Source organism: Danio rerio, chromosome 19 (genome assembly GCF_052040795.2).
Source record: "Danio rerio strain M-AB ecotype USA chromosome 19, GRCz13ab, whole genome shotgun sequence".
NCBI classification, from domain to species: Eukaryota; Metazoa; Chordata; class Actinopteri; order Cypriniformes; family Danionidae; genus Danio; species Danio rerio.
Genome location: NC_141039.2, coordinates 37,852,751 through 37,866,452, shown reverse-complemented (window position 1 = coordinate 37,866,452; position 13,702 = coordinate 37,852,751). Strand labels below are relative to the sequence as shown.

The following is a 13,702-nucleotide window of genomic DNA, read 5'->3' as shown; positions in this document are numbered from 1 at the left end:
GCATCCTCCATTTATTATTCAGTGTTTTGTGATTGCAATGTCTGCTGGTTCAAATCTCAAATAAAAACACAAGCTTCTGGTATCTATATTCATTCATTTATTAATTAATTTCCTTTCGGCTTAGTCCCTTTATTCATCAGGGGTCATCACAGCTGAATGAACCACCAACTTATCCAGCATATGTTTTACACAGTGGATGCCCTTCCAGCTGCAACCCAGTACTGGGAAACATCCATACACACCGAGAGCACAGCACCGAGAGAAAACACGGGCAGAACATACAAACTCTACACAGAAATGCCAACTGGTCCAGCTGGGACTCGAACCAGGGATCTTCTTGCTGTGAGGCAACAGTGCTAACCACTGAGCAACTGTGTATCTGAAAGTCACTGGTGTCTGCTTATGAGTGATTATTCATGAACAAATAGTGTTAAAATGAAGATTAAAGGTATAGATCATCCAAAAATGTTAATGTATTCACCATTTACTTGGTTTCATAACTTTAGTTTCCTTAACTAAAAGCAGATATGTTTAACACCTGTCACCACTGACACCTAAAGGATGAAAAACCAGCCTGATATCACAAGGAAACGTAACTATTTTACGTTTTGTCAGTTTAGTGGCTAATCTGTGTAATTTGTTGTACAAATGTACATTTTTAAAAGGGGGCGTGGCACCTAAACCCCACCCCTAAACCCAACTTTCATTGGGGGATAAGCAAATCGTAATAAATTAAATAGTTTCCAACGAATTAGCCACTAAATCAAAAAGTTATTAATTGTCTTCAGATGGTGTTCGATAAACAAATACTATGGAGGTCATTGATTACAGGTCATTCTTCAAAATATCTTATTTTGTGTTTGTGTTTTTTGAAACAGTGTTTACCAGGTCTGTTACAGGTGAGCTAATGATGACATCATTTTCAGTTTTGAATGAACTATCCCTGTAAGATTTGCAAGAAGACAGTTTGTTTTAGCTTGAGGACTTGTTTTTCAAATAACCTAAAGTAACACATTGCTCCATAAAGAACAAGAATGTCTTTCTAAAAGTAAAATATTTTAAAAACTTTTTTTTTCACTGACAGTTTTTTTTTTACCAGCATCAGTCTAGATGATCACATCATCACTTTGTAGGATTGTAATACTACAAAATAATCTATTTTATTATTTTTTTATTATTATTATTATTAGTACTATTAGGTGACGCAGTGGTGCAATAGGTACTGCTGTCGCCTCACAGCAAGAAGGTCACTGGTTCGAGCCTCGGCTTGGTCAGTTGGTGTTTCTGTGTGGAGTTTGCATGTTCTCTCTGCCTTCGCGTGTGGGCGAGACCGGAGCAGAGGAAACCCATGCCAACACGGAGAACATGCAAACTCCAGACAGAAATGCCAACTGACCCAGCCGAGGCTCAAACCAGTGATCTTCTTGCTCTTCTTGATACAACATCGCTACCCACTGTGCCACCCCTATTAATATTATTATTATTATTGTAATTAAAGTTTTGGATAGTCAGAAATAGCATTCATTTTTTAAATAATTTTTTCATTCATTCATTTTTCTTCAGCTTAGACCCTTTATTCACCAGGAGTTGCCACAGCGGAATGAACTGCCAACTTATCCAGCATATGTTTTACACAGCGATGCCCTTCCAGCTGCAACCCAGTACTGGGAAACACTATAGACTCTCATTCACACACATACACAACGGCCAATGTCGTTTATTCAATTCACCTGTACCGCATGTCTTTGGACTGTGGGGGAAACTGGAGCAGCCAGAGGAACCCACAGGAACATGGGGAGAACATGCAAACTCCACAGCTGGAAGCATCCAATGTCTAAAACATATGCTGGATAAGTTGGCGGTTCATTCCGCTGGGGCGACCCCTGATTAATAAAGGGACTAAGCCGAAAAGAAAATGAATGAATGAATGAATGAAATCTTAAAAGTTTAACAAAAATACACCTTTTTCACAAAATGATGCTGTTTGCTGTATTACGGCCAAAATGATCACAGAAAATAAACAATTAAAAGTACATTACGCACAAGGGTTAAGACAAAAAGAGGCCTATTTTTGATATGCTACCTCTCTCACATTAAAGGAAAAGATGTCAGTTTATTCATGCATGTTGTAAAGTATTTTGCTGATATTTAATCCTCTCTGTCAGTGGGACAGGGTGAAGAAGCCCTCCTAATTTTTGAAACAGATCAACCTCTCCAGTTTTCCCTTTAGAAGCGCAGTCTGGGATAGGATGCCCATGAGAGCTTATTCTGGCGTTATCCCTAAATCACCCTTCATATCATATTAATTCATTTCCTGCGTTGTCTGGAAAACTTTCATTCACATGTATAGGTTCTTGCCTAAAGGTTTGGATATAAAGAGCCTTGTGTGTGAAACATTAAAGTACCACCATTATACTAAAGGTTTCTTTTGTTTGGATGGTTTCCTACAGGTTTACATGAATCCATAATAAATGTAAACAAAATACAATAAACAGTTAAAAACTAATTATACAAATTCATTTTGGATTTTTGTAGATCACTTAGGGTAAGTAAAACTGGTTTTGTAAACAAACGTGATTAGTTAAGTTTTATCTTGATAAGTTTGCTGGTCTTTTGCATACACAGCTACATTAGCATACACACTGTATGAAAGGTAAAATTCATAATTGTCTTATGTAAATATTACAACAATAAAACATTATGTACACGTATCACTATAATAGTATGTCACAAGTGGCTTTATTTTTACTGTACTTTCACCAACTAAAAAAGAGAATCTATGACTGTAAAAAGTATATAAAGATTATGGGTATCTGATGTTTTACACCAGTAGATGGCGATAGGTGTTTACAAGTGAGTGATTCAGTCAACTGATTCCCTCAGAAGAGCGGATTCATCGCGGTAAGAAAACTTGAATAGACCTTTTTCACAGCGGAATTGAACACCGGAAGCGCCCTTCGAAGCAGTGTATCGATATTTCCGGGTTCGCTAGGAGTCGCAGAGACATGACAGCCTCGGGACAGCGGATGACTTTCTCACGGTCAACTTTGCCATAATTTGGACAGGAAGATGTTGTTCGGTGAATGTGTAAAACTGCCTTAATAAAACAGCATTTAAAAGATGATACCGATTTGCAGAGTTTGTGCAGAAAACGTGTCTTACACAGCGTTTGCAACGTCAGGTTCCAGTAAGGTGCACAGCCAACAGCATAAATCTGCTCATTCAAGCCATTCGTAAACTAGATTAACCTGGCTATTTAACATCCAGCAGGATGAGTTTTATGTCAGTAGTCCCGTCTGTAAACTGTGCTAACCCCCTCCTTCCTTTTTATTCAGAGTCAGATATAGTGAATGGCGAGTTGCTATCGGTTAATACATTACAGGTTGTTTAATGCTCGTGAGGTTTTCTCAAGTCTGGAAACACGTTAGCTCTTACTCGTGGATAATATTCATTTTTATTATTTATTTAAAGAACAGCAAATAACATTTTACAATACAAAAATGTACATACCAGGGGGTAATTATAAATAAAATACAAATATACAAAATGTAATAAAACATATGTTATAATAAAATACATGGTAGAGTTCACACATTTTAAAGTGGGTCGAGTTGATACTGGTATTATACAAGCATATTTCAGTCATCAATACCTTAAAATCTGGTTTCATATTAGTAAATTTACATTTTGAATGTACAATTTTGTTAACAACATAAGCAAATTAAATAAATAAAACTATTTTCCTCTAGATTAGGATAATCAAGTAAAGCCCAAATGTACATATATCCATAATGAAAGAGGTTTTGAACACAAAAGAATCGTTATTAATACATTTTGCAGCTCACCCCATAAGCTGACTATGTACAATGCCAAAATAAGTGTAAAACTGTCTCCTCATATTCGTTACAAAAATACAATTTACATAAATCCCACTTTTAAATTTTTGCAAACAATGTTTTGCTGGATAAAACCTGTGGATGAGTTTATAGGACATTTCTTTAATTCTATTTCTAACATGATATTTCTGTGGTAACAGCCACACTTTTCTTCAATTCACACTTTAATAAAAAGACATATAATAAAATTGAATATAAGGTACAGTAATGATTTATTTTTGGAAAAGAGTATGAATAGCTCTATCATTACTCTTGGTATTTAGTAAAACAAAATTTGCCGACATAAGATTTAGTAATATCAAAAGACGATGCATCAGAAGGATGGTCTTATTAATACCTCTAAATAACATGAATGAATAACATCTCTGCATTGAACCAATAACAGTTGAAAACTTGCTGGGTTATTGAGATTTTGTAATAAAGGAGTTCATTGTAAGAAAAGTTTACCATCTTTATTATATAACTCACTAAACAAATAATTTTGCTGTCAAACCAATTAAAAAAAAGAGATTTGCATTTGTATGAACTGTCTATTCCAAAATAACAACATTGTAGGGATAAATCATGCTTATAGATTAATGACCATGATGAGCACTTGTTTGTGGAAGGCAGATAGCTTAACTGGAGTTTTGTCTATATTATAATTACTCATCAAAATAAACCATAGACCACCAGTCTTTAATGAAACATAATAATCTCCGCTTGAAGTGCATACAGCATAAGAATGTACTCCCGCATATAACTTGAAACGGCATTCAACCCCCTTTTAATATTGTCATCCATGATTTTCCCTGTTGTTCGTCTTTCGGGAGATCGTGGTCATTAAAGTAAGAGTGTCGTTTTTGAGTTGGAGCAGCTGGGAACGCAGCAATCACAGCGATGAGATGACCCTGCCATTCTTTCTTGCTACGTCGCATTGAAACCGGATGTTGTGGTACACTGCTTCGCTTACCGGAACCAGGAAGTGTGAAAAAGGCCTATTGTAAGTGAGTCACTAAATGATTCTTCTCGTGTTCAAAACACGACTCGTTTTCTTGAAGCACCGAGTCTGAACGTTTCTGCTGTTCTGACTGTGGAGCATAAAACTGACGACGTATCTGCTGCACTATTGCATCTAAAATGTAAGTTAGTCAGTCTTGTATACTGAGCTATTGTGAGTAAACATAACCCTGTTAACGTTACCGCAAGTAAGAATATCTTGTTCAAAAATAGGCCACACTACTCTTGAATTGTAACGTTATTGCTAATACTATACATATAGTATTAGCAATATTATATAATATCCACAATTGATGTATTTGTAAGTTAATTATAGTATTAAAGTTTATCTTAGAAAGTTTATCTTGAAGCTGTTTTTCAGCCTTTATTTGTTTTTGTCTGAAATAGATGACCCAATATGTTGGCCTACTTATTGAAAATTAATTATTGGAGTTGGTCATGATCCATCGTGAAGGGTCTTTATATAAATTCTAATAACCCTACTGAAGAAAACAGCTTAAACCAGCCTAGGCTCGTTTTAGCTGGTCGACCAGGCCGGTTTAAGAGGGTGTTTGGCCATTTCCAGGCTGGTTTCCAGCCATTTTCAGCCTGGTCTTAGCTGGTCAGGCTGGGAGATGACCAGCTAGCTTGACTAGCCTAGCCAGGCTGAGAGCCCAGCCAAAACCAGCTATGTCCAGCTTAAACCAGGCTGGTCAAGCTGGTTTTAGCTGGTCATTTTCCAGCCTGACCAGCTACTGTAAGACCAGGCTGGAAATGGCTGGTAACCAGTCTGGAAATGGCCAAAACCCCTCTAAAACCAGGTTGGTCGACCAGCTAAAACCAGCCAACCAGCCTAGGCTGGTTTAAGCTGTACTTTGTAGCAGGGACATCTTTAAGTTTTTAAAAAGACTACGTTCTGTACTGAATTACTTCATACAATTCATTCATTCATTTTCTTTTCCTCTTAGTCCCTTTATTAATCTGTGGTTGTCACAGGGGAATGAACCATCAACTTATCCAGCATATGTTTTACGCAGCACTTGCCCTTCCAGCTGCAACCCATCACTGGAAAACATCCATACACACTCATTCACACACATACACTACGGACAATTTAGCCTACCCAATTCACCTTTACCACAAGTTATTGGACTTGTGGGTGAAACCGGAGCACCCAGATGAAACCCACGCGAGCATGGGGAGAACATGCAAACTCCACACAGAAACGCCAACTGACCCAGCTGATGCTCGAACCAGTGACCTTGCTGTGAGGCGAATGAGCTACCCACTGCGCCACTGTGCAGCCACCTTATACAATATCAGTGATAATTTATATGTTATTTGATAGTATATTACTAATATATACACTTTTCAATTGTCTAAGCCAAATGACTATTATTTTTATAATTTTTCATTTATATACATTGAAACGTCTAGTACTGTTTTTTAGAAATGGCATTGGTACAAAATTGCAGCTATTGCTTGAAAGTATGGAAGAAGCAACTTTAACATTGGTATGCATTTTTCCTTTGTGTTGAAGCTTGACTGATCTTGGCTTGTATACCGGCAGCTGTATTAACCACGGATAATATTGAGCAAAGGATGGGTGGAGTTCACTGAAGTTCTTCCTAAACCTAGGAAGTAAGTTAGCTTCCTTTTCCTGTAATTTCTTTGATGCATAAACATCTTCTTGAGCCTGAATTGACCTTTTTGTCTTTAAAACACCCCAATACTGCAGATTGTGTGTTATTACTGAGTTCAACAAAATTGCGGTGTCCTCTACGGGGCATTTTACCTGAAAAGAGCCTGTTTGTGGACAGATAAGGTCTCAATTTCGCTTGTGACAGGCTGTGCCATGACCTTGTAGAGTTAGCTAATATCAGTTTGTGGTAATTGATGGGTAATTGTCGCTGGGCTATGAGACAGACATTTAACGGTCACTGGTCTGCAATAATTGCCTTCTATTATCCTAATTTGGATGAGTGAGGGCAAACAAAGCTGTCAAACAGAAGCGGTGAACAATGGTTATCAATGTCTTTGGCAGAAACACAGGCAAACACTACACTCGAGAAAGTCTTGTCACTATTAAGATATTTAGGCAAAACAGAAAAACTTGAAGAGTTATTTTTTTCCTTTTTAAAGTGTGTTCATAGGCTTCACTAAAATATTTTTAAGGATTTAACACTCCTCCTCCTCCCGCAAATCCCGCTCAGCCACCCTAAACGTATATAATCACTATACAAATTCATGAATGCCTCAGTGACCTTTTTATTGAAAATAGGCTCATGCTATTAGGCTCAAAGTTGCTTGATATTACGCTGAAGTGATTGTATAGTTCCTAGCCACTTTTCTTTTTCTCTCAATCTTAGTACACAATGTAACCATAGAAGAGTGAGGCTTTAAATAGGAAAATTCACTGTTTGGTATTTTTTGAGCTAAGCTAAAAGTGCTCCCAGCAGATCAGAAGATTGGCTGAATGGATTCAAAAATGGTAAATCTCTGAGGGAGTGTTGCTTTAAAATTCACATGAAAACAGAATTTGTTGCCACTGTTGTCTGCTTGTTTGATGGTAAAGGTTCAGATTATATATGTTTACATTTGTTCAAATGAACAGAGGAATCAAGTTAATTTTGTGTGACACGACGCAACACAATCTTACAGCAATTCATAAGTTTTTGATTTAGTGGCTAATTCATATTAGATTCTATTATCTCATTCATACACTTTGTTATGATTTGCACATCCCCCAATTAGGGTTGGGTGATGTCGACTAATTTGTGACTATTGTGAAACATTGTGATGGACGATGGCATCGTAGTCTTAGACGATGGTGGATTAATTATTTATGAATAATTCATTCATTCAAAATAAAGAAATTATTAATAGCCTACCATTTCAACTACCTGACCCGCATGGTCTTTGCATGACCCATAACCAAATCAAAAATAAATTAAAATAAACGTAGTCAAGTTACACACAAATTACCACCTGACAACCACTTTTTCCGCACGCTAAAATTACAAGCTAAAATTACAAGTACAAGCGTTAAAGCGAAAGATTGAAGCAGTGTACTGATGCGGTGACACAATACCTGACAGATTCAAAAGACCGTTTAGTCGTTAGATAGCAACAAGATTAATTAAATATCACGTTTAACAACTATAGTGAGACGCAATCCAGCAGTAGCCTACATCCTTAATAAATTGTCCGGATTGCACTGGCCTCTGGGGTTTTGTGTTCAAGACTGCTGAAGCTCAGATGCATACGTACGCTGCAGTGCATGACAGTGTGTGTGTGGTCACGTGATGTACAATTTCAGCGTTATAGTGTGGAAGAAGGGCTTTTCAGAAATGCTAGATGAAACGGTGGTGTGGATGTGGATCATTTTCATTCTAAAAGGCCATTTTAAAACTAAAATGTATTAGTGTAAATGGGGCCTAAGTGTGTATTTTTTGCGAGTGGGTAGCTGCGATGGGGGCGGGGCAGAGGATTGTGATGCCGGCTCAGCATCTTGATGTCTATCAGCCATCAGATACCCAGTGAAGGGTAGGGTCATACATCCTATACCCAATGAAGGGTAGGGTCATACATCCTATACCCAATAAAGGGTAGGGTTCAGGGTGGGTTTTAAAAATCGTATGTTTTCCTATGAGTGAAATATGGTAATAGTTGCATTTCCTTGTGAAATCAGGCTGGAAACGTAACTTTTTTGTTTTGTCGGTTTAGTAGTTAATTCGTACAGTATGAATTTGTATGAATTCAGTGGTACAAAATAGGCAATACTTAAAAGGAGGCATGGCACCCAACCCCACCCCTAAACCCAACCGTCATTGGGGGATGAGCAAATCATTCGAATGAGATCTTAAAAACTCATATGAATTAGCCACTAAAAAAAAGTTGGGAATTTCAGTGAGAAAGCGTTGGTTATTTCTAGAAATCTACATCTAAAACATGGCTTAAGCATATTGTAAATACTCTCCATGGAAGCAATCATGAGTAAATATTTTTCTTGCTTTTTGTTTACTTCCCACATAGAAAAATTTCTCTGGTCCAGATCTGGCCCACACAATCAGCTTTTGCTTGGCCCACATGCCACAGTGAATTACGGTACATGATCGGACCAAGTCTGGCTTCCATATAAGGGCCAAACATGGACCATATCTGGGCCAAGTCTCAGTCAAGTTAATAATAACTCAGCCTGGGCCAGATATGTTGGAGTGTCACGACTGCAAAGAATTTAATAAACCCATGAAAGCATTTCGCTTTATGGCCACACTTTTTCTCGAAGCAACCAGATTGGTAGAATTTTCTCTTTACTATAAAATAAATTAGATGTATTTTAAAAGTGGGTCAAGATGGACCAAATTTAAGTCCCCCACATATAAATTTTTAACATCTGGGTCAAATACTACATTTGATATCTGGCCCAAGTCTTGTGTGCCACCTTAAAGACGGTGCTTCCTCTTCCAAACCTGGGCCATGTTTGGCCCACATGCTGTATGCCAGTGCTGGAAGAATGCCTGCTGTGCCAGCTTCATGCCGAATCTGGGCCAGAATTCTTTGCTACCTGAGTTGTTATATCAACAAAAAAGAAACAGAATTCACTTTTGACTGAACCATACCTAAATCTTGATTTCTGTACCTCATAGGCTAGGTAACTTAAGTTGGGTAAATGAATCTGATGTAAGCTAGAATGACATCACTACTCAAAGACATGCTTTTCCATACTTTTTTTTTTTCAAATGGAAATTGTGACTTCTGCTGCTATGCTCGGTAAATATTAACTGCACCGGTAAGAACAAGATGGACATGGCGAAGTAAAGAGAGGGTGTGTTTTGCCCTGCCGTTTGCTTGGCAGTGGAAAGAAAGGGCAAGAAGCCGAGACCCTATCAGGGTCTAATTATGACTTGCAGATGACGAGAAACCACAGGAAAGCCATAGATGCATTCTCTCATTCCAGAGATGCATTTGGTGGATACTCGGCCAATATAGCAGGAGATTCCTCCCTCTGAATTAAAAAAAAAAAAAACTCTGCATTAACCTTTCTGAGGCAGTTTCCCTCCATAAAATCCTTGTTCTCATTTTGTTGACTATTACACTTGCATATTTCGAGCTGAATAGGGTGATGGAAAAGGAAAGGGGAAATATATTGGCAGCGGTAACCTCCTTTCTCTACTAAATACGAGGCTGGAGCTCAGTATTCGTTTCCTTTTAGTATTTTATGTCTGTATGTAGTGTAGTCGCACATGTTACAGAGGCCTGAGGGAGTCTTTGTAGCGATGCTGGGCAGAGTGTGTGAGGTTACATAAGCATGCTGGAAACAAGGTTTTGATAAATGTACTCCAACTGCTTTTAGACAAGCCTAGCAGGCACCATATTGCTGCATTGCAACAATAGGAATCACAAATGATTAGATGTCAAATCAGTCCAACGTAAAAAACAGGCTTTAAATTTTTACATTAAAATAGAAGGTCGTGCTAGGAGTATGCATTCTAAGGAGGATGATATTTATTATGGTTAAATAGGGAAACGATTAACTCATATCCTGTTTTGAAATTTAAGCCAGGGATTCTGTTTATTGATTGATGAAGTGTTTGGGTTCATCTACTAACCGAAATGGGCCTGCTTTATTTTTGAAAAGTAGAGACGCTTCCTTCCTCCGGTTTTGGTCCAGACTTTGCCTTTAGTAGTCGGAACTGACTGTTTAATGTTTAATGTATGCATTTGGCAGACGTATTATCCAAAGTTCAAAGTTTTCTTTACTTACAATAGATGGCTAATTGGCCTGGATATATTTTGCGGCAATGTTTTGCTCATTGTAAATAATAGGCTGGAGTCCAAATGTCTGTTTTTTTGGCATTGTAAGCATTAAGTTATTCCGTCTGTAAATCTGGTATCATTCTTTCTTTATTTTTACGTTGACTGGACATATGGATTCAGTTGATGTCTCATGCTCATTCATATCATTTATAGACAGAAACCTAGATATTCAGGGTCCAAATGAGCTAGTGATAAATAGGGTTGGGTATCGTTTGGGGTTATTTTGATATTGGTGCCAATTTGATACTTTAAAAACGGTACCGGTGCCAAAACTGGGCCAGCCCTGAACTGATACTTTTGAGCCACAAAATTTATATAATTATGTATTTATGATAAGTTTAAAGTATACATCCATTTATATTTTAGATATTTTGATTATCTTAATATATTTATTTTGATCATTTATTTTTAGCGTGAATGCAAGATTTGCATTATGTAATTAACATTAGATTAGCTTACCGCTAACCTGTGGAAAGACTGTCATCAATATCAGCCAACTCCTATTTTCTAGGGTTTGGGCTTGTGACTATGTTCACATGGACATCAGTAATCTAATTATTTGCCTTAATCTAAATAATTGAATGACAAAATCAAGTAAGGAAGAGTGCTGCTTTAATGGAATTTGACCTCACGCCGAATGGAAAGAAAAAACTTCCGCATTTCGTGACGCAGGTATCTGTGGTCCTTTAAGGTAATCAAAAATCACTGTTTACATGGCAGACTCTTAATCAGAGTATTTTCCTGATCATATTAAAGTATTGGTGTCCATGTCGACGTATTCACTGAAAGTGCCAGATGATGTCGCAAGCTGTCAAACTCAATGCATTCCTCTGCCTTTAAGTTGATTCGATGTGCCCTCAAATGTTTCATTAAGATTGACGTGTTACCCCCCTTATATGAAAGTTTAGTAAAGCATCTGTTGCATGTTGGTGTGTCAGAATCCTTGCTTTTAAAATATAGCCACACTTTAAAATGCTTAGTTAAAGCAAATTAGATGAATGCAATCATGCATGTTGATGATGGGAGTCGCTCACTGAATGCGCCGTACTGTTCGCTTTGTCTTTTATATCTTAGCAACTAGAACAAACGTGCTTAATATCGCCGGCGGTGTCGTATCCCTCAAATGTATTTAGAATTAAATGATTAGAGATGGTGTGACCCAATGCATGTATATGTGTCTTTGATGCACCGCTTGATGCTTCTTACGTCCTTGTCGCAGCACCAGTGTGTAAGCAGTGTAAAACCAGAACAGGTGTGTGTGAGGTGCATGACAGGATTTGTTCGTAACTGTTGCGTGTGTGCAGTGTTCCAGCGATCCGCAGTAGCTAGATCACTGGTGACTGTAACTGTGTTAATGCATGAATTATAATGCATTATATATAAAATTTTGAATATTAATATTTTTAATCAATTTCTCAGTGAATATAGTTAACAATTTTGGTGCATTTAAATAAAACAGATTTATTAAAATATTTATTATAATATTTTAGTCATCACACATTTTTAGAAATAAAAAAATAATAAATTTAAATTTAGAAGAAATATTACAAAAAAATTACAAACTACAAAATTTCAACTAATTTTTTTTTGTTTGTTTGTTTCTCTTGATTTTTTTTTTGTATTTTTTTTTAAATTTATACGAATTTATACTTTTTATTACCATTTTATTTTATTTTCCCCACAAGTAAAATAAAAATAAAACAGTACAAGGAAAATTAGTCATATGAATAAATAAATAAATATATGATAATATATTTATTTATTTTTTAATTATTTACTTGCCAAAGTATGTTTTTCTGTAGGTTTGTACATTTTTACAGTGTTTTTACAGTCGTGTATTTTTATGTTGACATCACATAAAGGAAGCGTGTAGGAAAAGCATTTGTGCTCAAGAGTAAATATTAGCAGCTCATCCTGGGCAAGGAGTGTATTGTCACCTTGTGCTCACAGACCTCAGATCAGATAATAATGCCTGTCTTAGGATGCATTTCCCCTACAGGATGCAGTCTACATCCTATTATTTACATCTGTTATTTTAACCTAGTTTATCTTTATGGCCCTTTGTCAGTCTTAACATTTGGCTGACACAGATATGCATTGCCAACATAGTTTTACAGTCATTAGGTATGTAAACACACAAGTTGCAAAGCTGTGTGAGAAAGACAGTGCAGTCTAAAAATTTTTTAAAGACTTTATCAAATGGCACACATGTAAAGATAAGATGTGATACTGGATTTATCGTTTCACTCAGAAATTTTTTTTTATTTTTTAATTTTTTTTTACAAAAATTTCAACTTGGAATATGAAATTTAGTTGTAGTGATTTAAATATTTAAACAAGTTTAATATTGTTAATTAATTTTAATATAAGGTTTAATATGATTTTAATATTATCACAAATAGTATTAATTTAATAAGAATATAAAATATTTGTATACATTTTTTTAGAAATACAGTTGAATTTTTTATTTAAATTTTTTTTCAAATGTTTCCCAAATGATAAATAACAGATCAAGTAAATTTTCACAGTATTTTCTATAATATTTTCTGAAAGACTCTTTTTTTTATTTCCGCTAGAATAAAAGTAGTTATAAATAATAAAAAAACAACAATTTAAGCTCAATATTATCATCTCTGCTCCCTTAAGCAATATTTTTTTTCAGTTGTCTACAGCAGTGGTCCTCAACCCTTGGGCTGTAGACCATTTGGTACCAGGCTCCAAAAGAATTCATTAATTATTTATCTTTTATTTATTATCTTAGTCTGAATTGGTTTATTTTGAAAAATCTTTTATTTTGAAAAATGACCAAATTCTCTCGGTAATCTCTCTGTAAGCTTGCAAAATGAGTTAGAAACAGACACTTTTGGAAAGTTTCCTTACGAAGAGGAAAAGGCCCACAAACTGCCAAGGAATGGATTCCGACCCTTTTGTAACAAATCAAGTGAATCCAGCATGTCTGTGCAAAAGGATCAACTGCTGGAGATCGCAAATGACGGCGGCCATGCAAG

The 13,702-nt window shown here is 36.3% G+C and overlaps 1 protein-coding gene across 4 annotated transcripts in view; it reads left to right on the top strand.

Moving 5' to 3' along the window:
- The first annotated feature begins 2,823 nt into the window (after positions 1 to 2,823).
- Positions 2,824 to 13,702, top strand: part of col8a2 (collagen, type VIII, alpha 2) — a 200,222-nt gene continuing 189,343 nt past the window's right edge. Inside the window, exons 1-3 of one of the 4 annotated variants that reach the window (XM_087295070.2) lie at positions 2,824 to 2,901; positions 4,937 to 5,017; positions 6,415 to 6,515. The gene's annotated coding sequence lies outside the window, so the exon portion shown is untranslated. Of the gene's footprint in view, positions 2,902 to 4,875; positions 5,018 to 6,414; positions 6,516 to 13,702 lie in introns of those variants that run through there. The other 3 variants (XM_088651413.1, XM_088651411.1, XM_088651412.1) reach the window with 3 other exon arrangements.